At 43.0% G+C, this 25398-nt stretch overlaps 1 long non-coding RNA gene across 1 annotated transcript in view; it reads right to left on the bottom strand.

Annotated features, from left to right (window-relative positions):
* Positions 1-25398, bottom strand: part of LOC140722671 (uncharacterized) — an 88945-nt gene that overhangs the window by 1095 nt on the left and 62452 nt on the right. The window contains exon 2 of the long non-coding RNA XR_012097710.1: positions 3831-3917. This is a non-coding gene — a long non-coding RNA (uncharacterized lncRNA). The remainder of the gene's footprint in view (positions 1-3830; positions 3918-25398) is intronic.

Raw genomic sequence — 25398 nt, 5'->3', positions numbered from 1 at the left:
GAAATAACCGCAGCGGCTGCCGATAGATGTCCGGTGCTCTCAGCGCTCCCCTGTTCAATCTGACAGGCCAAGAAACAGTGAGGAACAAAGGTAAACCCGTGTTTCAGAAAATAAGAAATAGAGAAGGTGTGGCCATTCGGCCCCTTGCACCTCTTCTGCCCTTCAAACAGAACATGCTTGACTTTTGACCTCAGCACCACTTTCCTGCAACTTTCCATCACCGCTGAGCCCCAGGATATGTCCACTCAATTTAGAAACCTTGTGGAGATAATTGCAATGATTCACTGCACTCTGGGTGAGGAAATTTCTCCTCATCTCAGTCCTGCCGAGTTGTCCTCGGATTTTGAGTCTGTGAGCGCTGGTTCCACACCTTATGGGAAACATCATTCCAGCCCTTCCGCTGTAAATATCCTGTGAGATTGTACTTCTCTAATTCTGAGACAGGAATGTGATCTGTCTCAGACAAACCACCTCTTATTTCACTCATTTTGAGACAGTCCCAGTACGATGATTTGCTGTGGGAGCATCTCTATGGACAGCAGGTGAGTGCAGTTATCCTGCGTTGTTCCACAGCCTGATGGCTGAGGTGTAGTAATTGCTCCTGACCCTGGTGGGGCGAGTCCTGAGGCTCTTGCACCTTCTACCTGATTACAGCAGTGAGAAAAGAGCCTGCCTGTGTGGTGAGCCTGATCACAGCCGCCTGTATCACCGTCCCCTCTGGCCTGCCCTATCCGGGACCAAAGGGATTGTGGAGAGTAAATGTGGTATCCTGTCGAATATTACTGTGATCCGTCCCCTCTGGCCTGCCCTATCCAGGACCAAAGGGATTGTGGAGAATAAATGTGGTACTCTGTCGAATATGACTGTGATCCGTCCCCTCTGGCCTGTCCTATCCGGGACCAAAGGGATTGTGGAGAGTAAATGTGGTACTCTGTCGAGTATCACTGTGATCCGTCCCCTCTGGCCTGCCCTATCCGGGACCAAAGGGATTGTGGAGAGTAAATGTGGTACTCTGTCGATTATTACTGTGATCCGTCCCCTCCGGCCTGCCCTATCTGGGACCAAAGGGATTGTGGAGAGTAAATGTGGTACTCTGTCGAGTATCACTGTCATCCGTCCCCCCTAGCCTGCCCTATCCGGGACCAAAGGGATTGTGGAGAGTAAATGTGGTACTCTGTCGAGTATTACTGTGATCCTGGCTCTCTTCCTGCCCCTTATTATTCTTGTCTGTGATTGCAGTGCGACAATCTCTGGCCCAATGTCCCCTCTTTCTACAAACCCCGTTTCTGTCCTCAGCCAAGTGTCCTCTTCATCTGCACCATCTGCACGATTCTGCCACCCGTTCTGGGTTCTTCGTCAGGACCCGAACTCCATCTCCTCACTACCGGTTCTCTGTGCACACTCTCGCTTTTCCCCAGTCCCTTTAAAGAGTCAATTGCGCTCCATATTCATCAGAATATATGGTAAATTGATCTGTCCAGGGGTTTGCCGGCATTGGACTCTCACGTATCCTTAAAACGAGCTATAAAGTACGCAAGGGATTCTCCTTTTTTCTGTAGTTATCGGGTAAATTCACCAAAATCCGCAGGAAGTCGGGCTGTCATTCAAATGGGTTCCCTTACCTCAGTGACCCACCGTGCCATGGCTTGTATTACATCAGCCCCTCTGGTGGCTCCCGGTCACCTTCGGGCGTCTGCCTGGGAAAGGGGAACCCACTCCCTGTCCCTGTCCGAGAGGTTCCATATATAACCCTGAGGAGTGGCACAAGTCCCCGGGCAGGGTCTGGAAAGGGGAACCCACTCCCTGTCCCCGTCCGAGAGGTTCCATATATAACCCTGAGGAGTGGCACAAGTCCCCGGGCAGGGTCTGGAAAGGGGAACCCACTTCCTTTTTCAATGAATTCAAGGAAAGCTCCTGGTCCGGACGGTTATCCTGCTGAATATTTTAAATCCTTTTCTTTTATACTCGCTCCTTGGCTTTGTAAAATTTTTAAAGATGCGATAACCGTAGGTAAATAACCACAATCTTTTTATGATGCCTCCATTTCTCCAATTCTTAAAAAAAGATAACGACTCCACTGAATGTGCATCCTATCGGCCAATATCCTTGCTGAATACGGATTCTAAGATTTTTACCAAAATTTTGGCCACTACATTAGAAAATGTATTACCTCAAATTATCTCTGAAGATCAGACTGGATTTATTAAAACCTGCTATTCATCTTTTAACATTAGAAAATTAATTAATGTAATTTATACTTCTTCATCTAAAATACCAGAATGTCATTTCCTTAGATGCTGAAAAAGCGTTCTATAGATTTGAATGACTATATTTATTTAATATGTTGCAGAATTTAAATTTTAGCTTAACATTTATATCATGGATTAAATTAATGTATTATAAACCTTTGGCTTCGGTTCATACCAATAATCAAAGATCTCCTTTTTTTCAGTTGTCCTGTGGTACAAGGCAAGGCTGCCCTTTAAGTCCTCTATTATTTGACATTGCTTTGGAACCTTTAGCCGTTGCCATTCGTGAATCACCTAATATTTTTGGTATTACCCGTGGGTAAGGGACTTATAAGTTATCATTATATGCTGATGATTTGTTACTATACATATCTGACCCTGAGAGATCTATTCCTGCTATTTCATCCTTGCTTGCTCAGTTTAGTAGCTTTTCTGGCTACAAACTGAATTTTAATAAGAGTGAATTATTTCCATTAAATATGCAAGTTCCAATTTATAAACACTTACCATTTAAAGTTGTCACAGATCATTTTATTTATTTGGGTATTAAAATTACCAAGAAACATCAGGGTTTATTTAAAGTTAATTTTTTACCTTTAATTGAACAAATCAAGCAACTTGTTACCAGGTGGTCCCATTATCTCTGTCATTGGTTGGTCGAATTAATACTATCAAGATGATAGTATTACCCAAATTTTTATATTTATTCCAAGCATTACCAATTGTTATTCCTAAATCTTTTTTTGATATTATTGACTCCAAAATATCCTCCTATGTGTGGCAGAATAAAAATACAAGATTAAGTAAAAAATATTTACAGAAGCCTAAGAAGGAAGGTGGTTTGCTTTGCCAAACCTGAGATTTTACTATTGGGCAGTTAATATTCAGTATTTAATATTTTGGACACAAGAATCGATCATAGTACCTTGCCCACAATGGGTAAATTTGGAGTGTAAATCTGTACAAGACTTCTCATTGTTTTCTATTTTAGGATCTTCGCTTCCTTTTGCTTTATCTAAACCGAATAAACAAATAACTAATCCTATAGTTAAACATACATTAAGAATATGGTTTCAATTTTGTAAATTCTTTGGCTTGAATAATCAAGCCCTATTATATCTAACTTCTTTTTCCAACCCTCTTTTATGGACCAGGCCTTTGTGTTATGGAAAACAAAAGGTATAACATGTTTTCGTGATCTATTTTTAGATAACAGTTTTATGTCCTTTGAACAGCTATCCAGCCTAAAACTCATTTTTTTTAGATACTTGCAAGTTAGAAATTTCTCGAATGTTAGTATTTTCTGAAATTATGTCCAATGGACATTACAGAAAAAAATTCTATCTCTGAATCCTTGCCGGAAGGGTTAAGTAGCTATCATTTATCATATGATCATGAAAATCCAGCCAGGAGTATCAGAAATAATTAAGAAGGAATGGGAAAAAGAACTTCACTGTCTTATACCCACAGAGCAGTGGGAGAAAATTTTACAATTAGTCAATTCTTCTTCTATTTGTGCTAAACATGCCGAATACAATTTAAGGTTGTTCATAGGGCTCACATGTCCAAGGATAAACTCACTTGATTTTATTCTTATGTTAATCCAACCTGTGACAGATGTCATTCTGAAGTCGCTTCATTGACCCACATGTTCTGGTCTTGCCCCTGCTTGCAAAATTATTGGAAAGATATTTTTGGTATTATTTCAACAGCTCTGAATATCAAATTGCAAGCGCATCCTATTACTGCAATTTTCGGTTTACCAATGGTGGATAATAGTCGTTTATCCCCCCCCACCCCCCCCCCCCCCCCAGCCCGGCGGATGATTGCATTTGTTACATTAATGGCTAGAAGATCTATCCTATTGAATTGGAAAGAAATTAGTCCTCCAACTATATTTCAGTGGTTTTCTCGAGTTTAGAAAAAATTACAAGTGTTGTCTTTGACCCTTCAGGTAAATATGAAGAAACATTGAGACAATTTATTCAACATATTCATTTGAGTTAAACTGACTTTCCCTAAACCTTACTTTTATTGTCCTTAATTATTTGAATGGAGGTGCGGAGTTATTGACGCTACTGTGTATAATTGATATAATGCAATGGCCCATGCAGGTTAGGATTTTTTTCATTTTTTTTGGGGGAGGATTTCTTATTTTCTCCATTTTTTGTAACCACTATGAGTTTGGGAGGTTATTATCATCTATTTGTATTTATACCTTCACCTATTAATTATGTACTCTCAAGCTCTTTGTATTCATGTTTCATTTTTGTGTTTGTTTAAAATCAATAAAAAGATTTAAAAAGGACTATTCTGAGGAAAGGGTGGAATAGGCGCAATGGGCCGAGTGGCCAGACATGCTCATGTTACTTATTTTCTAAAGCACGAGTTTCCCTTGGTTTTCAGCCGTTCGGATTGCACAGGGGAGCAGGGCAGCTCCCGTCTCCCAGCAGGAAGGGACGGGTCTGGGAGACAACTCCAGGCAACAGGCCCCGATCCTCGGCGGGGAAAGGCCGGGCGCCCTCCGTGTCGCTGAAACATCTCACAGAATCTCCGCCAATCTCTTCAGCTCTGCCTTCGAAAGGATTCACGACCCGCCGGTGGTGCAGACGAAACCCGAGGCGCAGCTCCCGGTCTCCGGCCTCACTGTGTCCCGGTTCCAAACCCCGGCCCGGCCGGGCGCTCAGCGTCCCGCCCACTGACACCTCTCAGCCAATGAGAGAATCCTTCACCCAGCGGTGATCGCTGATTGGCTGTGTGTGTGAAGACGGGCTGCTGCTGGGAGCTGGAGATGTCAGTCACAGTTTGTTCTCAGAATCAAAGGAAGTTCCCCGAAACACAAATTTCAAAGTAAATTTTATTATCAGAGTACAGATAAGTCACCACATACAACTCCGAGAAGCATTTTCCTGTGGACATACTTAGAAAAAGTATAGAATAGTAACCATAACAGAAGCAGGCAGTAAAAGATCAGCCAGAGAACTGAAGGTAACAAACTGTGCAAATGCAAATATGGAGAAACAGGATAAATAATAAGAACATGAAATAACCGCAGCGGCTGCTGATGGATCTCCGGAGCTCTCACCGCTCCCCTGTGCAATCCGACAGGCTGAAGGCCAAGGGAGAACAAGGCGCAAAGGTAAACTCGTGATTTAGAAAATAAGAAACAGGAGCGGGCGTTGCCATTCGGCCCGTTGCGCTGTTCTGCCCCTCACTCAGAACATGACTGATCTTTGACCTCTGCGCCACTTTCCTGCAACGTTCCCAACATCGCCGAGCCCCAAAATATGTCCGTTTAATTTAGAAAACTTGTGGAGAAAACTCCAAATATTCACCGCACTGTGTTGGGGAAATTTCTCCTCATCTCAGTCCTGCTGAGGTGATCACGGATTTTGAGTCTGTGATCACTGGTTCCACTGCCCAGCCAGGAGAAACATCATTCCTGTCCTTACCCTGTAAATACCCTGTGAGACTGTGTCTGTCTCAATCAGAAAGTTTCTCCATGTGAACCTTGTGTTAATGAAATTGGTGACAGTTCTTTCAGACCAGCAGCTTTGACCACAAGAAACACAGACAGTGGTCAACACGGAATGTCCTGCAGTCACTGCAGGAGAAGGACTGGATGGACACAGTGGAGTGGTTCCCTGAGTAGACAGTCCAGACCATCTGGCAGAATGCCTCATCACCAGATCTCACCAACAGGCACCAAGACCTCACCTGTCTGACGGCGAGAGGGCCCCTCCCAGTCTGATCCTTGCTGCATGCCTGGAGATCACCCCCACAGCGCGCTGCCTCGAGATTACTGCAGTGGAGACGAGATGGCCCCTCCCAGTCTGATCCTTGCTGCATGCCCGGAGATCACTCCCACAGTGCGCTGCCCCGAGATTACTGCAGTGGAGACGAGACGGTCACTCACCTCTTTGCGGACTGTGGGCTGGCGAAGATCTGTGGAGAAAGATGCAAGGGCCTGTGCCACAGCAGCTGCGTGAGATAAGGCTCACTGATCCTCAGGCTGTTCCCAGGACGCGCAGGAAAACGGACGGCGAGTGCTGCTGGAAGATCGTCAACTCGGGGAAAGACGCTGGAAACTTGTCGGCCTGCCATCACGTCGAGATTTCCGGAGAGCAGGGGTTCCCAACTTGGGTTCCACGGTTACTGGTATTGGTCTTTGGCATAAAAATGTTTGGGAACCCCTGTCGTACAGGAATGCTGCCGACTGACACATTCCAGACTACAGGGACACCATTGGAACTATAGGAATTCTCTACACTGGACAGGGAGTGACCGGGTTGGCTGAGGAAGCCTCACAGTTATTGTAGTAGTGAACCACCCCAGGGGGGCACATGGCTTCTCCTTTCAGCGCAGGACTTCAATCGTCTTCCAGGGGAAGGTACTTCCGACCGCAGGGATGAGGCCTTTGGAGATTCAGCTGACGTTTTTGTCACACTGGGTTTTTAAGAGATGGGGTTGCTGGCCATACGGCCAACCCTCCTCCGCTCGTAGCCGGGCTTAGACAGTCCATGGCCGCGTTTTCTTATCTGTTGCCTACTTAATGTGTTTTTAATCCCACACTAAACATAGAAATGGCCAGAAATTCCACTGAACACATCCAGCAAAACCCTGTTCACTTCCTGAGTCTGCAGCGCGCGTAGTGGACAATCGCGGTACTGCAGGGGATCAGCAGCTCCCCGAAAGTAAAAAGCATTCTGAATCAGGAAGTGCTGGGAGTTAACATGGCTTCGAAAGGACAGGCCGAGAGTTTGAGCGAGGAGGTAATTTGTCCTATCTGCCTGGATTTCTTCACCGATCCGGTGTCACTGGAGTGCGGACACAACTTCTGTCGCTCTTGTATCACACGGTATTGGGAAAGGGAGGAGCGAAACTCCTGCCCGGAATGTAGAGAGGTGTTTGCTGACCGCACCCTCAGGGCCAGTCGGGCCTTAGCAAATCTGGCTGAAAAATTTCGAAATCTAAACCTGAATCCGAAAGGGAAGGAAAGTAAACTTCACTGCGAGGAACATGAGGAAGAACTGAAACTGTTTTGTGAAACGGACAAGACAATGATCTGTCTGATCTGTGCAGCTGCGCAGGAACACCGAGAGCACCGCTTCATGCTGATTAAAGAAGCTGCTAAAATCTACAAGGTAAAACGAACGTTAGTTTAATACTTAACACATCTCCTTTGTTCTACGTACACGAGCCTCTATAACCAACACATCACTCTCTGCAACTTCCGCCATCTTCAACGGGATTCCAGCATCTTATCCGTCCCACAGCCCACCTCCGCACCCTGCAACTCTCCGCTCTCGATACGGATCGCGCTCTACGTCCTGTATCGCCCTGATCCACTCGCTCCTCCCTACTGATCTCCCTCCTGGCACCGACACCTGCAAGCGGGACAAGTGCTACACCTGATTCCTAACCTCCTCCCTCGTCACCATTCAGGGCCGCAAACAGCCCAGTTCCTCCCGTTTCTTCCATGGTCGATTGTCCTCTCGTATTAGATTCCTTCTTCTCCAGCCCTTTACCTCTTCCACCTGTCCGCTCCCAGCTTCTCACTTCATCACCCTCCCCCACGTTCCCCCTCATGTTGTCTCACCCGTCACCTGTCAGCTGGTTCTCATCCCCAACCTTTTTATTCTGGCTTCTGTCCCATTCCTTCCCAGTCCTAATGAAGGGTCTCATCCCGAAACACCGACTGTTTATTTCCCCTGAATAGATGCTGCCTGACTCACTGAGTTCCTCCGGCATTTTGTGTGATAATCGGGTTTGATCACCTGTTTCTTTTGATGCATCGTTGTTTCTATTTCCTTCGCTCTCTGACTTCCAGGATCAGCTAAAATCTTCCTTAGACTCTCTCACAAAAAAGAAATCAGACTTCCAGGAAAAGGAGCAGCAACAGAAAGAGAAGATTTCCGGAGTTCGGGTGAGGCTTCCTGAGCGGAATTTCTGATATTACTGTCGAGTTTTGCTCCATTTAATGCAGAATAGCCGAGTATCGCAGCTCCAGTGACCTGGGTTCGATCCTGACCTCTGCTGCTGTCTGTGTGGAGTTTGCATGCTCTCCCTGTGACCATGACAGTTTCAGACACATCCTCAGGACATGCTGGATGAATGGTTAATTACAATTAACCCTGTGAAGATGGGGGAGAGTGATGTGAATCAGCTGGGAGTTAATGGGTCACTGAGAGAGAATAATTTTCAGGAAAATGTGAGGGAAAGGGGTTGACGGGAATGTCTCAGAAGTAGTATGGACCCCAATGGACCGAACGGTCACTTTTATGTCATAAGGAAATACAACACAGCAATGCAGTAAACTAATCTTCAACTTTCATTCGACAGGAACAGTCACACAGCGTTCAGACCCACATCACATCCCAGTTTGCTGAACTGCGCCAGATTATCACTGAGAAAGAGCAAAGCTTACTCAGGGATCTCAGGGAAGAAGAGAAGAGGATTCTCAACCCAATGGAGAAAAATCTTCTTAAGATTCAAGAGAATATAAGGATTATTCAAGAGGAAATCACTAAGTTAAAGGAACAGATGGATCAAAAAGACAGTGTGATGTTTCTCAAGGTGAAGGATTACATTTCAATTTATTTCTTTCAAATTGAACTAAATGAACAGTGGTATATTTGAATTAAACACAGCACAGTGGCCCATTCTACCAAATCAATTGCCGCTGCTGGTGACCTCACACAGATTGTTCTCCTTGCATGACAAACCTCCAATCACTCCGCTAATGACATTCTAAATATCGGACATTGATATTCGATCCTTTATCAGCAACATACAATATTTAAGCGATGAAATTTCAGCTTAATTAATCGTAAATTAAACTGCAATTAATCGGTCAACAAAAGATATGCAGACAGAAAACAGACGTGTTGCTCCTACACACAGCATTTACAAATGGCAGTAAACTGTTTCTCACCAGACAATTGATGCATCTATTCAGAGTTGATGTTGTCCCCAAACTGGACTTCCACAGCTTCTGTACATCCCAGGACAGAATGTAATCTTTTCTGAAAAGATTTACTCTGATCATAACACAGAGCTGCTGATTGTGTCCTTAATTACCGCATTAAATATCCTTTAATACTCTCATTAACACCCAGTTCCAGTCACAGACTGTTAGTGTGTCTGGTGCGGTGGGTGTGAGGGTCTCAGGGTCTCTCTGTCAATCAGGGAGAATAAAGAATGTGACCCACACATCAGACTTATCCTCCATATCTGGCTTCCATCAGATTACAGAAACTTTCACTGTCTCTACTTTTTCGGATAAGTTTTACATGGGATTGTGTCCCATTCTCCGTCATGAGCAGACCATTCGGTCTATCTTCTATCAATTTCCCTTCTGCACAATCCTCCTGACACCTTCTCACCACAACCAGCAACAGTGCCCCGAACTCCCTGGCCCCTCATGTGTTTATCCAGCCTCCCCATTGCATTCAATTCTGATGTTCCACTTCAACCACTCCTGTGGCACTGAGTTCCACATCCTCCTCACTAAATTTCTTGTGGGATTTATTAAAAACCACCTGGCATTTTATCTTTGACTGAAGGTCTCTCCATAAATAGAAACATAGAAACAAAGAAAACCTACAGCACAATACAGTCTCTTTGGCTCACAATGCTGTGTCGAACATCTACTCACTTTAGAAATTACCTCGAGTTAGACATAGATAGATAGATAGATAGATAGATAGATAGATAGATAGATAGATAGATAGATAGATAGATAGATAGATAGATAGATAGATAGATAGATAGATAGATACTTTATTCATCCCCATGGGGAAATTCAACATTTTTCTCCAATGGCCCATACACTTGTTGTAGCAAAAACTCATTACATACAATACTTAACTCAGTAATAATATGATATGCATCTAAATCACTAACTCAAAAAGCATTAATAATAGCTTTAAAAAAAAAGTTCTTAAGTCCTGGCAGTTGAATTGTAAAGCCTAATGGCATTGGGGAGTATTGACCTCTTCATCCTGTCTGAGGAGCATTGCATCGACAGTAACCTGTCGCTGAATCTGCTTCTCTGTCTCTGGATGGTGCTATGTAGAGGATGTTCAGGGTTTTCCATAATTGACCGTAGCCTACTCAGCGCCCTTCGCTCAGCTACCGATGTTAAACTCTCCAGTACTTTGCCCACGACAGAGCCCGCCTTCCTTACCAGCTTATTAAGACGTGAGGCGTCCTTCTTCTTAAGGCTTCCTCCCCAACACGCCACTACAAAGAAGAGGGCGCTCTCAACAACTGACCTATAGAACATAGCTCTCTATTTTTCTAAGCTCCATGTACCTGTGTGGGAGTCTCTTGAAAGACCCTATCAGATCCGCCTCCACCTTCAGCTCATTCCACCCATTCTAAAAAACTTACTCCTTACATCTCCTCTGTACTACTTCCAAGCACCTGTGTCCTCTAGTGTTCGCCATAAATCGAGGTACAATTTCCAACAGCACACAATCAAATCCATCACTAATCTTAAATTGTTCCATTTTATCATTCTGATGCCTTATTTAGATGAAAATGCACAGCCTGTCCTGTCTTTCCTGTAAGTTTCATCCTCTCAGTATTGGTCTAATTTTGAGATTAGTAATTGTCCCTGTGGTTCTGTATTGCTGGTTTGTGTTTGTGACTGTGGGAGTGGGAATTTTCAACACCTTGTGATGATTTTGATGAAATTCAGGATGTGGACAGTAAGTCCAAGTCTAATCAGATTGGTGATTTTATTTATTTCAGGAAGAAGCTCGTCGGAAAAGGAGGTAGGACATGCTCTTTACTGAAACCCTGTATGGATTTGTAAAATAGTTCAAAATTCCAGTTCATCACCAGCAGTTTAATATTTACAGAATCAGTGACCATGTCCAGGAATTGTCGGTGACAGATGAAGCCCTACCGGTTGAAAAATTCGATCACCCCTATTTGTTGAACACAGTGCTGAGAGAAAAACTTGATGCTATTAAGCGAGGTAAAACTTACAAAGATTCATTTTTTCCTTGTTTAAGTTATAATTTGATGTACAGACTGGCTGTAACAATAGGCTGAAGGGAAAATGAAGTTTATTCCACATCAATGGCATCGACGGGGAGGCATCACTGTCACATGGTTAGCTGGAGATGTCAGATCCCTGGACACACCAGCACAGGGTCATAAATCCTACCACAGGAGTTGGGAAATTAATACAGATTTCACGGTATTGCAGGGAATAAAAGCAGGTATCAGTGTTGTGACCGGGATTGCCAGGAAAATACATAAGTCCTTTGTGCCCTGTGAGTCCAGTGTCTGACTGACACAGGTCTTCCCCCTTCTGGATCGGCAACTCTCACTGTTGTCAGAGGGAGAAGAGGGGAGCAGTAGTGATAGGGGACTCAATCTTTCGGGAAACAGACAGGAGAATCTATGGATGTGAAGGGAACATTTGAATGCTATGTTGCTTCCCAGGTGCCAGGGTCAGGGACATCTCAGATCGTGTCTGTAGCATTTTAGAGAGGGAGGGAAAAGAGCCAGATAACTTGGTAAATTTGGGGACAATGACATTGGAAGTAAAAGCAAAGAGGTCCTGAAAATAGAATTGGGAGAGCTTGGTAGAAAGCTCAGAAGCAGCACCCCCAGGGTTGTAATTTCTGGATTGCTGCCTGTGCCACGTGCTGGTGAGGGTAGAAACAGGATAATTTGGCAGATAGAGCATGGCTGAGAAGATGGTGCTGGGGACAGGGATTCAGGTTCTTGGATAAACGGGGTCTCTTCCGGAGGAGGAAAGACCTGCTCAAAAGGGATGGGCTGCATCTGGATCTGAGGGAGACAATATTCTCACAGAGAGGTTAGATGGAGCTGTTGGGGAAGGTTTAAACTAATTTGGAGGGGGGAGGGGTTGGAACTGGAGTGAAGGGATAGGACTGATGGTAAAAATGCAAAGATAGCGTGCAGTCAGACTGCCAGATAGGGCGGTCAGATGCGAGGAGAAAATTGCAGCCAGCAGGGTGAGTATCAGTGCATTAGGGATGCAGAATTAAAAAGGGTAGCAGATACAGTACACAAAGTGTTATATCTCAATGCATGGAGTATGAGAAATAAGGTGGATGATCTTGTTGCACTATTACCGATTGTCAGGTATGATGTTGTGGCCATCACGGAATCGTGGCTGAAGGATGGTTGTAGTTGGGAGCTGAATGTTCAAGGTTACATAATGTATCGGAGGAAGGAAGGAAGGCTGATGGGGTGGTGTGGCTCTGCTTGTAACTCAGCAGCTAGATGTGACATAGGATTGGAAGATGTTGAATCCTTGTGGGTTGAGGTAAGGAACTGCAAAAGTAAAAATGCCACTGACACCAGTCATATACAGGCCTCCCAACAGTCAGTGGGTTGAGGCCCACCGATTACAACTAGAAATAGAAAAGGCTGATGAAAAGGACAATGTTATGATAATCATGGGAGATTTCAACATGCAGGTCAATTGGGAAAATCAGGTTGGTAAAGGATCTCAAGAGAGTGAGTTTGTTGAATGCAATGTGATGGCTTTCTAGAGCAGTTTGTGGTTGAGCCTACTCGGGGAACAGCTCTACTGGATTGGCTGTTATGTATTGAACCAGAGGTGAGTAGTTAAAAGAAACCTTAGGAAGCAGTGCTCACAACAGGACTGAGTTCAACTTGAAATTTGATAAGGAGAAAGTAAAGTCTGACATTGTAGTATTTCAGAGGAGTAAAAGAAATTACGGTGATCTGAGAAAGGAGTTGGCAAAAGCAAGTTGGAAGGAGATCCTGGTAGGGATGAGAGCAGAGCAGAAATGGTGTCAGTTTCTGGGAGAATGAGAGAGGTATTCCAAAAAAAAAAATAATCAAATGGCAAAATAGTAAAACCGTGGCTGACAAGGGAAGTCAAGTTCATGTAAAGGCAAAAGAGAGGGCATACAACTAAGCAAAAAATTAGTAGGAAGACAGAGGATTGGGAAGCTTTTAAATATCTACAGAGAGGAATTAAAAGAATGATTGGGAGGGGAAAAATAAACAAGAAATCGATTTGAATTGAATTGACTTTATTACTTACATCCTTCATATACATGAGGATTAAATATCTTTACGTTATGTCTCCATCTAAATGTGCAATGTGCTATTTATAGTAATTTATGATGAATAGTATGTACAACAGGCTGGTCAATATAACATAGAAATACAGTTAGGTCCACATGAGTTAAGCAGTCTGCTGGCCTGGTTGAAGAAGCTGTCCCGGAGCCTGTTGGTTCTGGCTTTTATGCTGCAGTACTGTATCCCGGATGGTAGCAACTGGTACAGGTTGTGGTTGGGCTGACTCTGCTCTCCAAAGATCCTTTGGGCCCTTTTTACACACCTGTCTTTGTAAAACAAGTTAACAAACACTATCAAATTGCGTTTCAAGTTTTGTAAAAAAATAAAACAGAGATGAATGTGGATATAGGACCGCCAGAAAATGAAGCCGGATATATAATAACGCGGGATAAAGAGACGGCAGATGAACCAAATATTCATTAAGGGAATATCCTGCCTGACAAATCAGTTGGGATTCTTTGAGGAGATAACAAGCAGGATAGATTAAAGGGATGCAGTGGATGTTGTATATTTGGAATCTCAGAAGGCCTTTGACAAGGTGCCACACATGAAGGTGGTAACCAAGTTAAGAGGCCATGGTATTACAGAAAAGTTAGAGGCATAGTTAGAACATTGGCTGATTGGTAGGAAACTGCGAATTAGAGTAAAGGGATCCTTTTCTGGTTGGCTGCTGTGACTCGTGTTCCACAGGGGTCAGTGTTAGGACACCTTCATTTTACGCTGTATATCAAGATTTAGCTGATGGAATAGACCATAAGATGTTGGAGTAGAAGTAGGCCATTCGGCCATCGAGTCTGCTCCACCATTCAGTCATGGGCTGATCCAATTCTTCCAGTCGTCCCCACTCCCCTGCTTTCACCCCATACCCTTTGATGCCCTGGCTAATCAAGAACCTATCTATCGCTGCCTTAAATATGACTTGGCCTCAACAGCCACTTGTGGCAAAAAATTCCACAGATTTTCCACCCACTGACTAAAGTAATTTTTCCGCATCTCAGTTCTAAAAGGACGTCCTTCAATCCTGAATTCATACCCTCTTGTCCTAGAGTAGATGGCTTTGTTTCCAAGTTTGCAGATGATACAAAGATTGGTGGAGGGGCCGGTAGTGTTGAGGAAACAGTTAGGCTGGACAAGGACTTGAATGAGGAGAATGGGAAAGAAAGTGGCAAGTGATGTACAATGTTGGAAAATGCATGGCCATGCACTTTGGTCGTAGAATTAATGTGCAGTTTTTTTTTCAAATGGGGAGAAAACCTAAAAGGGTGAGATGAAAATGGACTTAGCAGTCATTCTGTAGAACACCCTAAAGGTTAACTTGCAGGTAGAGTCAGTGGTGAGGAAGGCAAATCCAATGTTAGCATTCAGTTCAAGGGCTTTAGATAGCATTCAATTCAAGGGCAGGGATGTGATGCTGAGGCTTTATAAGGCACTGGTGAGGCCTCACCTTGAGTGCTGTGAACTTGGGCTCCTCATCTAAGAAATGATGTGCTGGCATTACAGAAGGTTCATTTCATAAGGATGATTCCAGGAACGAAAGGGTTTTCATACGAGGAACGTTTGATAGCTCTGAGTCTGTACTCGCTGGAATTTAGAAAGATGAGGGGGGATCTCATTGAAACCTTTCGAATGTTGAAAGTCCTAGACAGAGTAGATGTGGAAAGGATGGTTCCCATGGTGGTGGAGTTTAGGACAAGAGGGCACAGCCTCAAGATAGAGGGGTTCTATTTAAATCATGCGGAGAAATTTGAGGCAGCGGCTGGTGAATTTGCAGAACTTGTTGGATGTATTTCAGGCAGAGCTTGATAGATTCAAGACTGAACGGTATCAAAGGTTTTGGGCTCCTCATCTAAGAAAAGATGTGCTGGCATTGCAAAGGATTCATTTCATAAGGATGATTCCGGGAATGAAAGGGTTATCATACGAGGAAGATTTGATAGCTCTGTGTCTCTACTCACAGATGCGGAGAAATTTGAGCCAACAGCTAGTGAATTTGTGGAACTTGTGTGTATTTAATGCAGAGCTTGATAGGTTCTAGATTGGACACAGCATCAAAGGTTACGGGGAGAAGACCAGGTAGAGGGGCTGAGGAGGGAAAAAAAAGATCAGCCATGATTGAATGGCGGAGCAGACTCGATAGGCAAATGGCCTAATTCTGCTCCTATGTCTTATGGTGATCAGACCACTACATTGAAGCATTGTGAGAATGAGTTCGGACACACCAACAAGCATTGACATGGGTCAAGATTGCATCTCGGGAGAAGCACACACAGCATAACCGGCCTGGCAAAGCTCCCTCACACACATGCACAGGAAGGACTGGCAGATTATAGTCAGAGCCTCAGCAATGTACGTTGTTATTTCCCTCAGTAACCTGGAAACCAATCTCTTCAGAGATAGTCATTTATTCATTTAAACAACTCAATCCCGTGTGACATATTGTCAACACACACGAGACATGTGATGACACACTATGACATGCAAATTCTTCAATGTGCACACTCTCCTTCAATGTGTATACACACCACACGGATATTTACCACAATGAGTACACACACACACACACACACACACACACACACACACACACACACACACACACACACACACACACACACACACACACACACACACACACACACACACACACACACGATATACTATCAGAGTGTGACACACGTCCACAGAAATAGGCACAAATTCCCATTTAGGATTGAAATCTGCGGTCCTTACCTAGTCTGTCTGTTCTGTGGCACTGAGCTGCCCTCTGACGTGACGTCACATCAACACTTCACAGACAGACTCCAGGGTGAGATTCCTCAGGAGGATGATCTGGGAGGGTTTGATGGATGTTGAACTCACGGCCCACTTCATCAATTTGCAAGACTAAGATGTCTTCTTGAGCATGGTCCATTTGTGTGTGTTTGCACCACCCCCCCCCCCCATCCCTCTAACCATTTCCCATCGGTGTACCTGCCCAAATTTATTTTAAAATAGTTTATTTTTACCTGTTTCTACAGCGTCTGAGGGCAAATTCCACTTACCAACCTCCCTCTCTATGAGATTATTACCCGACAGACCAGTCAGAAAAATTTCCCGTCTCACTTGCAATCTGAGGCCTCTGGTTCTGTACTCCCATTTCTTGGAAAAAGAAACGTTATTTAAGCTCCGAATTAATTATTTACCTTGACAAGGGATCATACCTGAACATCCTACACTACAGCTGAATAGCCCAAGCTTATCCACTCTCTGCTTTTAACCCAAGCCCCCAGTCCTGGTAACATCCTCCTGAAGCCTCCTGTCCAGTGTAATGACATCCTCCCCATATTCGGGAACCGGAAATGCAGACAATGCTCCAAGTGTGGTCTATCATCGACATCAAGGGTTTTGCTGAATTACATTTGGACGGTGTGGAATAGGCTGATGAATACAGGACTAAAGGTGTGGGAGCTAAATTCTGAAGGAAGGCAGTTCTGTAAAAAACTTTGCGTACAAGAACGGCGAGACGGCGCAGGACAGCGCGAAGAGTTTAAAAAGATGACCACCCTATACAGCGGGCAGCGGAGTGGGTGGCAGCAGAGTGTAGGGCTTTGGCTCAACGGGCTTAGCCGGTAACGGGAAGAGACGAGAGCGAGGCACCGACTCTTTTTCTCCCCTTGGCAAATCGGCCCGTCGGACGGGGGAACAGCAGGGCACATTTGCTAACGGTTTTAGAAGTTCGTGTGTTTGGCGAAGTAAGTGGGTGAGTAGACCTATCTTTCTTTGCTCCATTCCTGTAGAATTAGGTAGCATGTCTGCAGGGTTAGTGCTTTGTTCAGGGTGTCAGATGTAGGAATCCTGGGAGACTTCCAACCTCCCTGATAGCCACATCTGCACCAGGTGAACCGAGATTCAGCTCCTCGGAGACCGTGTTAGGGATCTGGAGCTGCAGCTTGATGACCTACTGCTTATTAGAGAAAATGAAGAGGTGATAGACAGGAGCTACAGGGAGGTAGTCATCCCTAGGCTACAGGGGTCAGAAAACTGGGTGACTGTCAGGAGAGGGAAGGGAAATGCCCGGATAGTGGAGAGCACCCCTGTGGCTGCCCCCCGCAGCAACAAGTATATCGTTTCGGATGCTGTGGAGGGGGATGACCTGACAGGGGACGGGCAAGGTGACCGGGTCTCTGGCACTGAGCCTGGCGCTGTTGTGCAGGAGGGAGAAGAGGAATGCGGTAGTCATAGGGGATTCCATAGTCAGGGGAACAGACAGGAGATTCTGTGAGCCTGGTAGAGATACCCGCATGGTGTGCTGCCTCCCAGGTGCCAGGGTACGGGATGTCTCGAATCGGGATCAGAATATTCTGAAGGGAGCGAGCAGCCAGCTGTCTTGGTACATGTTGGTACCAATGACATAGAGAGGAAAAGGGAGGAGGTCCTGAAGCAAGATTTCCAGGAGTTAGGAATGAAGCTGAGAAGCAGGACCTCCAGAGTAATAATCTCAGGATTGCTACCTGTGCCATGTGCTAGCGAGGGCAAGAATAGTAGGATCAGGCAGATGAATGCGTGGCTGAGAGACTGGTGCAGGGGGCAGAGCTTCAGATTCTTGGATCATTGGGATCTCTTCAGGGGGATGTATTACCTGTTCGAAAAGGACGGGTTACACCTGAACCCTAAGGGGATCAATATCGTAGCGGGAATGTTTAATAGAGCTGTTAGGGAGGGTTTAAACTAATTTGGCAGGGGGATGGTAAACCGGAATGATAGAGTGGAGGAGGGGGAAACAGAAATAAATCTAAGATAGTGAGCAGTAAAAATGTCAGGAAGGACAGGCAGGTGATGGAACAAATTTGCAGCCACTGGGATGAGTTGCAGTGCAATCAAAACAAAAAGTATCAAATACTGGACTTAAGGTGTTATACTTAAATACACACAGCATAAGGAATAAGGTGGATGATCTTATCGTACAGCTACAGATTGGCAGGTATAATTTTGTGGCCATCACTGAGACGTGGCTAAAGGATGCATGTCTCTGAGAGCTGAACGTCCAAGGATACACGGTGTATCAGAAGGACAGGCAGGTAGGCAGAGGGGGTGGCGTGGCTTTATTGGTAAGAAATGATATTAAATCATTAGAAAGAGGTGACATAGGATCGGAAGGTGCAGAATCTTTATGGGTGGAGCTAAGAAATCGCAGGGGTAAAAGGACCCTGATGGCAGTTATCTACAGGCCTCCTAACAGCTGCAGTGATGTGTACTACAAATTACAACAGGAAATAGAAAAGGCTTGCCAGAAGGGCAGTGTTATGATAATTGTGGGGGATTTTAACATGCGAGTGGATTGGGAAAATCAGGTCAACACTGGATCTCAAGACAGAGAATTTGTAGAATGTCTACGAGATGACTTTTCAGAACAGCTTGTTGTTGAGCCCACTAGGGGATCAGAGGTACTGGATTGGATATTGTGTAATGACCCAGAGGTGATTAGAGAGATTGAGGTGAAGGAACCGTTAGGAGACAGTGATCGTAACATGATTGAGTTCACTGTGAAATTTGAGAAAGAGAAGCCGAAATCCGATGTGTCGGTATTTCAGTGGAGTAAAGGAAATTACAGTGGCACGAGAGAGGAACTGGCCAAATTTGACTGGAAAGGGACACTAGCGGGAGGACGGCAGAGCAGCAGTGGCTGGAGTTTATGCGTGAAGTGAGGAATGTGCAACACAGATATATTCCAAAAAAGAAGAAATTTTCGAATGGAAAAAGGATGCAACCGTGGCTGACAAGCGAAGTCAAAGCCAAAGTAAAAGCGAGAGGGCATTCAAGGAAGCAAAAAATAGTGGGAAGACAGAGGTTTGGGAAGTTTTAAAAGCTTACAAAAGGAAACTAAGAAGGCCATTAAGAGGGAAAAGATGAACTATGAAAGGAAGCTAGCAAATAATATCAAAGAAGATTCTAAATGCTTTTTCAAGTATATAACAAATAAAAAACGGGTGAGAGTGGATACAGGACAGATAGAAAATGATGCTGGAGAAATTGTAATGGGAGATAAGCAGATGGCTGAGGAACTGAACGAGTATTTGCATCAGTCCTCACTGAGGAAGATATCAGCAGTATACCGGACACTCAAGGGTGTCAGGGAAGAGAAGTGTGCGCAGTCACAATTACGACAGAGAAAGTACTCAGGAAGCTGAATAGTCTAAGGGTAGATAAATCTCCAGGACCAGATGGAAAGCACCCTTGTGTTTTGATGGAAGTAGCTGTGGAGATCGCGGAGGCATTAGCAATGATCGTTCAAATGTCAATAGATTCTGGCATTGTTCTGGAGGAGTGGAAGATTGCAAATGCCACTCTGATATTTAAGAAAGGGGCAAGGAAGCAAAAAGTGAATTATAGACCTGTTAGCTTGAGAAATGGTTGGGAAGTTTCTGGAGTCAATTGTCAAGGATGAGGTTACGGAGTACCTGGAGGCATATGACAAGATAGGCCAAACTCAGCTTGGTTTCCTGAAAGGAAACTCCTGCCTGACAAACCCATTGAAATTTTTTGAGGTAATTACAAGTAGGCTAGGCAAGGGAGATGCAGTGGATGTTGTGTATTTGGATTTTCAGAAGGCCTTTGACAAGGTGCCACATATGAGGCTGCTAAATTAGATAACAGCCTATGGAATTACTGGAAAGTTACATATGTGGATAGAGCGTTGGCTGATTGGCAGGAAAGAGAGAGTGGGAATAAAGGATCCCATTCTGGTTGTCTGCCAGTTACCAGTGGTGTTCCACAGGGGTCGGTGTTGGGGGACTCATCTTTTTACATTGTATATCAACGATTTGGATTATGGAATAGATGGCTTTGTGTCTAAGTTTGCTGATGATACAAAGATAGGTGGAATGGACGGTAGTGCTGAGGAAACAGAGAGTCTGCAGAAAGACTTGGATAGATTGGGAAAATGGTCAAAGAAGTGGCAAATGAAGTACAATGTTGAAAAGTGTATGGTCATGCACTTTGGTAGAAGAAATAAATGGGCAGACTATTATTTAAATGGAGAGAGAATTCAAAGTTCTGAAATGCAACGGGACTTGGGAGTGCTCGTGCAGGATACGCTTAAGGTTAACCTCCAGGTTGAGTCGGTGGTGAAGAAGGCGAATGCAATGTTGGCAGTCATGAGAAGGGATGTGATGTTGAGGCTCTATAAGGCACTGGTAAGACCTCAGTTGGAATACTGTGTGCAGTTTTGGGCTCCTTATTTCAGAAAGGATGTTCTGACAGTGGAGAGGGTTCAGAGAAGATTCACTAGAATGATTCCGGGAATGAGAGGGTTAACATATGAGGAACATTTGACCGCTCTTGGTTTGTACTCCTTGGAGTTTAGAAGAATGAGGAGGAACCTCACAGAATCATTTCGAATGTTAAAGGGCATGGACAGAGTAGATGTGGCAAAGTTGTTTCCCATGATGGGGAGTCTAGTACGAGAGAGCATGACTTAAGCATTGAAGGGCGACCATTCAGAACGGAGATGTGAAGAAATTTTTTTTAGCCAGAGGGTGGTGAATCTGTGAATTTCTTGCAGCAGTGGAGGTCAGGTCATTGGGTGTATTTAAGGCAGAGATTGATCGCTATCTGAGTAGCCAGGGCATCAAAGGTCATGGTGAGAAGGTGGGGGAGTGGCACTAAATGGGATAATGGATTAGCTCATGATAAAATGGCGGAGCATATTCGAAGGGCCGAATGGCCGGCTGCTGCTGCTTTGTCTTACGATCTTATTTGAATGCTCCAGTATCCGCAATAAGGATCTTGTAGCACAGGTAGAGTTTGGCAGGTACAAACTTAGGCAGGTACGACTTTGTTTGAAGGAATAAAGACATAGACAATTCTGTAAACAGGGCGACATTCAAAAATCAGAGGTGCAAAGCAACATGGGTGTCCTTGTGCAGGATTCCCTGAAGGTTAACTTGCAGTTTGTGTCAGTGGTAAGATTGGAAAACTCACTGTTTGCTTTCAGTTCGAGAGGATTAGAGTACAAGAGCAAGGATGTAATTCTGAGGTTTTAATAAGGCATTGGTCAGACCACACTTGGAGTATTGTGAGCAGTTTTTGGTCCCTTCTATCGGAAAACATGTACTGGCATTTGAGGGGGTCCAGAAGATTCACAAGAATAATTCCGGAAATGAAAGAGTTAACATATGAGGAGTGTTTGATGGTTCTGGGCCTGTACTCACCGGAGTTTAGAAGAATGGCTGATTTATTATCCCTTTCAACCCTATTCTCCCACCTCCTCCCCAGAATTTTTGAGACTCTGACTAATCAAGAAGTTTACTTATTAACTTCTGCTTTAAAATTCAAACAGGAGAAAATCTGCAGATGCTGGTAATCCAAGCTACGCAGGTCCTGATGAAGGGTCTCGCCAGATCTCTCTGACACCTGTCTGGAGAGAGTTGATATGGGGAGGATGTGGGTGGGTCGAGAACGGTAAGCACAGCCTCCGACTATAGGGATGTCCATTTAGGACAAAGATGAGGAGGAATTCCTTTATCCACAGGATAGTGAATCTGCCACAGGCAGCTGTGGAGGCCAAATAATTTTGTAGCTTTAAAGGGGAGTAACACACACAAATTGTTTGGGGGGGGGGTGTAACGTGATGACGTGGGATCGAGACGCGGATATCCAGCTCTCCCGTAAAAAGAACTAATAAATTAATGTTTAAGTGAAGAAAAGTTAGTAAATATTTCCTAAAAACTACCTCTAAACTACTCAGGATTTTCCTTAGATATGCCTCCTAAACAGACAAAGAAGAAAACTATTACTTTGAAGATAGTACAAGTTGAGCCGGCCACCATGAAGAGGTCTCGGACTCAAGTGCATCTCAATCCGGCGATACAGAACAGAAATCGCCCGCAGCATCAATAGTCTCCAAGAGGAACAACAGGAACTACGCGTGCGCGCAGGAAAGGGCATGCGCAAACATGAGCATTTTGATCTACAAATCCCAGCTACCATTGGAAGCGGAAGTGACAATGAACCCGCGGTGGATTCGGATTCTCTGGAACATACAGATGAAGATGAGGAGGTAAAAGAAGAACAACAGGAAGAGATTGGAGGTGGAAGATATTCTGGACACATAAGAGTTCCTTCTTTGGTGCAAATAATGCATGAATTAAAAGAATTTAAAAAATTAAAAATAATACAAGAAGATATTAAAAATATGAAGGCTATTTTTGATAAAATGGTGAAAAAACAGGAGAAAATGGACAAGAAAGTTAAAAACCTGGAAGAAATAACGGAAGACACTATTGAGAAAGTGAAGAAAATGGAGGATAATACTCTTGCCTGGACATCAGAAAGAAAACGACTGTTGGAAAAAATAGACGTGCTTGAAAATTTTAGTAGACGAAATAAAATTAAAATTGTTGGTCTTAAAAGAAGGGATAGAGGGAGAGGTTCCAATAAAATTTTTTGAAAAATGGATCCCGGAAAATTTGGAAATGGAAGAGGGAACCCAGTTGATTGAAATCGAAAGGGTCCACAGAGCTTTAAGATCAAAACCCACGACCAATCTTGATAAAATGCTTCAGATATCAGATAAAGAAAAGATCCTGAAGGCGGCTGCCCAATATGCCAGAAAGAAAAAGCCATTGATGATAGAAGGGAAAGCAGTTCTTTTCTATCCTGATATAAGTTATGACCTTTTGAAGAGAAAGAAGAAATTTAAGCCAGCAAAAAATGTTTTATGGGAAAAGGGTTAGAAATTTATATTGCGCCACCCAGCAACACTGATATTTTTTTTGGATGACAGAAAAAGAAGATTTTTTACTGATCATCGGGATGCAGAGGAGTTTGCACAAGAACTCCCAACAATTCGCTAGTCACAGTGAAGATTTAAAAGTGAAACAGATTACAGATGAAGACAGGGACACTGAAGTGAGTTGATGGACATTAAGGACAGAAGAATATTTAAATATACTTTTAATTATATGATACAGGTAAAAATTTGAGAAATATTAATCGAGAGTAGTGATATTATTTTTTCTTATATATACTTTTTTCATGTTACGGGGGAGCTGGAAGAACTTCGGATCGATCGCTACGGGATTCATGTGTGTAATCATGGCGTTTGCCATGACCCACACAACGGAGGGGGGTAATGTTGTGTTTTTTTTATTCACAAAATTAGCAGGGGTTTTATATTTCTTTTATCTTTCTTTCTTTGCCTGGATGATCGGAGGGGAGACACATAGCAACATGGAGAATTTTAAAATAATTCCCCAAGGTACTATGAGAGTTGAAACATTATGTATTATTATAGACTGGAGTAACGACGTTAAAAATAATGACTAATTTACTGATTTTTTAAAGTATTAATGTTAATGGGCTTAATGGACCGGTGAAAAGAAGAAGAATTTTAACATACATTAAGAAAATGAAAATAGATTTAGCTTTTATACAAGAAACACCTTTAACAGAGATAGAACATCAGAAATTAAAGAGAGATTGGGTCGGAAATGTTACAGCAGCTTCATTTAATTCAAAAGCGAGGGGAGTTGCAATTTTGGTCAACAAAACTTTACCAATTAAAATACAAAATGTATTAATTGATTCTGCGGGAAGATATGTAATTATACATTGTCAAATCTTTTCAGAACTATGGACTCTTATGAATATTTATGCACCAAATGAAAATGATGTAAAATTTACACAGGAGGCTTTTTTGAATTTGGCTGACGCACACGATAAAATATTAATAGGTGGAGAATTTACCTTTTGTCTCGACCCAGTTTTAGATAGGTCAACAAAGGTAGTTACAAAACCAAAAGTAGCAAAATTAACTTTATCATTGATGAAAGATTTAAATTTGATTGATAAATGGAGAAGAATTAACCCAAGAGAAAGAGATTATTCATTTTATTCAAATAGACATAAAACTTATTCAAGGATAGATTTTTTCTTACTATCAGCGAATATTCAAGACAGGGTGAAAAATATGGAATATAAAGCACGAATATTGTCAGATCATTCCCTCTTGATAATGACAATGATAACGATGGATAAGGAGAAATCGATTTACAGATGGAGATTTAATTCAATATTATTAAAACGTCAAGATTTTTGTGATTTCATGAGAAAACAGATTCAAGTTTTTTTAGATACAAACTGACATTCAGTTGATGATAAATTTATATTATGGGAAGCAATGAAGGCATATTTGAGAGGCCAGGTAATAAGTTATACTTCTAAAATTAAGAAGGAATATATGGTAGAAATAGATCAATTGGAAAAAGAGATTACAAAATTAGAAAAAGAATCTCAAAGATATATGACAGAAGAAAAACAAAGACAACTTGGTAATAAGAACTACAATATAATACACTCCAGACATACCAAACAGAAAAAAAAACAATTATGAGAACTAAACAGAGATATTATGAACTAGCTGAAAGATCACACAAGATTCTTGTTTGGCAGTTAAAAACAGACCAGGCTTCCAAATCGATAAATGCAATTAGAACAAGTGTAAATAAAATTATTTATAAACCTTTATAAACTTTAAATTTTTTTTATTCTGAATTGTATCAATCAGATGTGCCTTTTACATTAAAAGAGGTCGAAGAAGCTCTAGGATCACTTCAGAGTAATAAATCTCCAGGAGAAGATGGTTTTCCGCCTGAATTTTACAAAAAGTTTAAAGATTTATTAATTCCTCCTTTTATGGAGCTAATACACCAAGCGGAAAGAACGCATAAACTTCCAGAATCTTTTTCGACAGCTATTTTAATAGTATTGCCAAAAAAAGACAGAGATCTTTTCAAACCAACATCATATAGACCTATTTCTTTATTGAACACGGATTATAACATAATAGCAAAGATTTTGTCTAACAGATTATCTAAATACTTACCAAAATTAATACACATGGACCAAACAGGATTTTTTAAAAATAGACAATCGGCAGATAATGTAACTCGGTTACTTGGCATAATTCATTTGGCACAAAAGAGGGAAGAAATGAGTGTAGCAGTTGTTTTGGATGAAGAAAAAGCATTTGATAGATTGGAACGGGATTTTTTTATCTAAGGTATTGGAA

This window comes from Hemitrygon akajei, unplaced genomic scaffold (assembly GCF_048418815.1).
Source record: "Hemitrygon akajei unplaced genomic scaffold, sHemAka1.3 Scf000083, whole genome shotgun sequence".
Taxonomy (NCBI): domain Eukaryota; kingdom Metazoa; phylum Chordata; class Chondrichthyes; order Myliobatiformes; family Dasyatidae; genus Hemitrygon; species Hemitrygon akajei.
The sequence above is the reverse complement of the archived record's forward strand: the minus strand, read 5'-3'. Positions and strand labels throughout refer to the sequence as shown.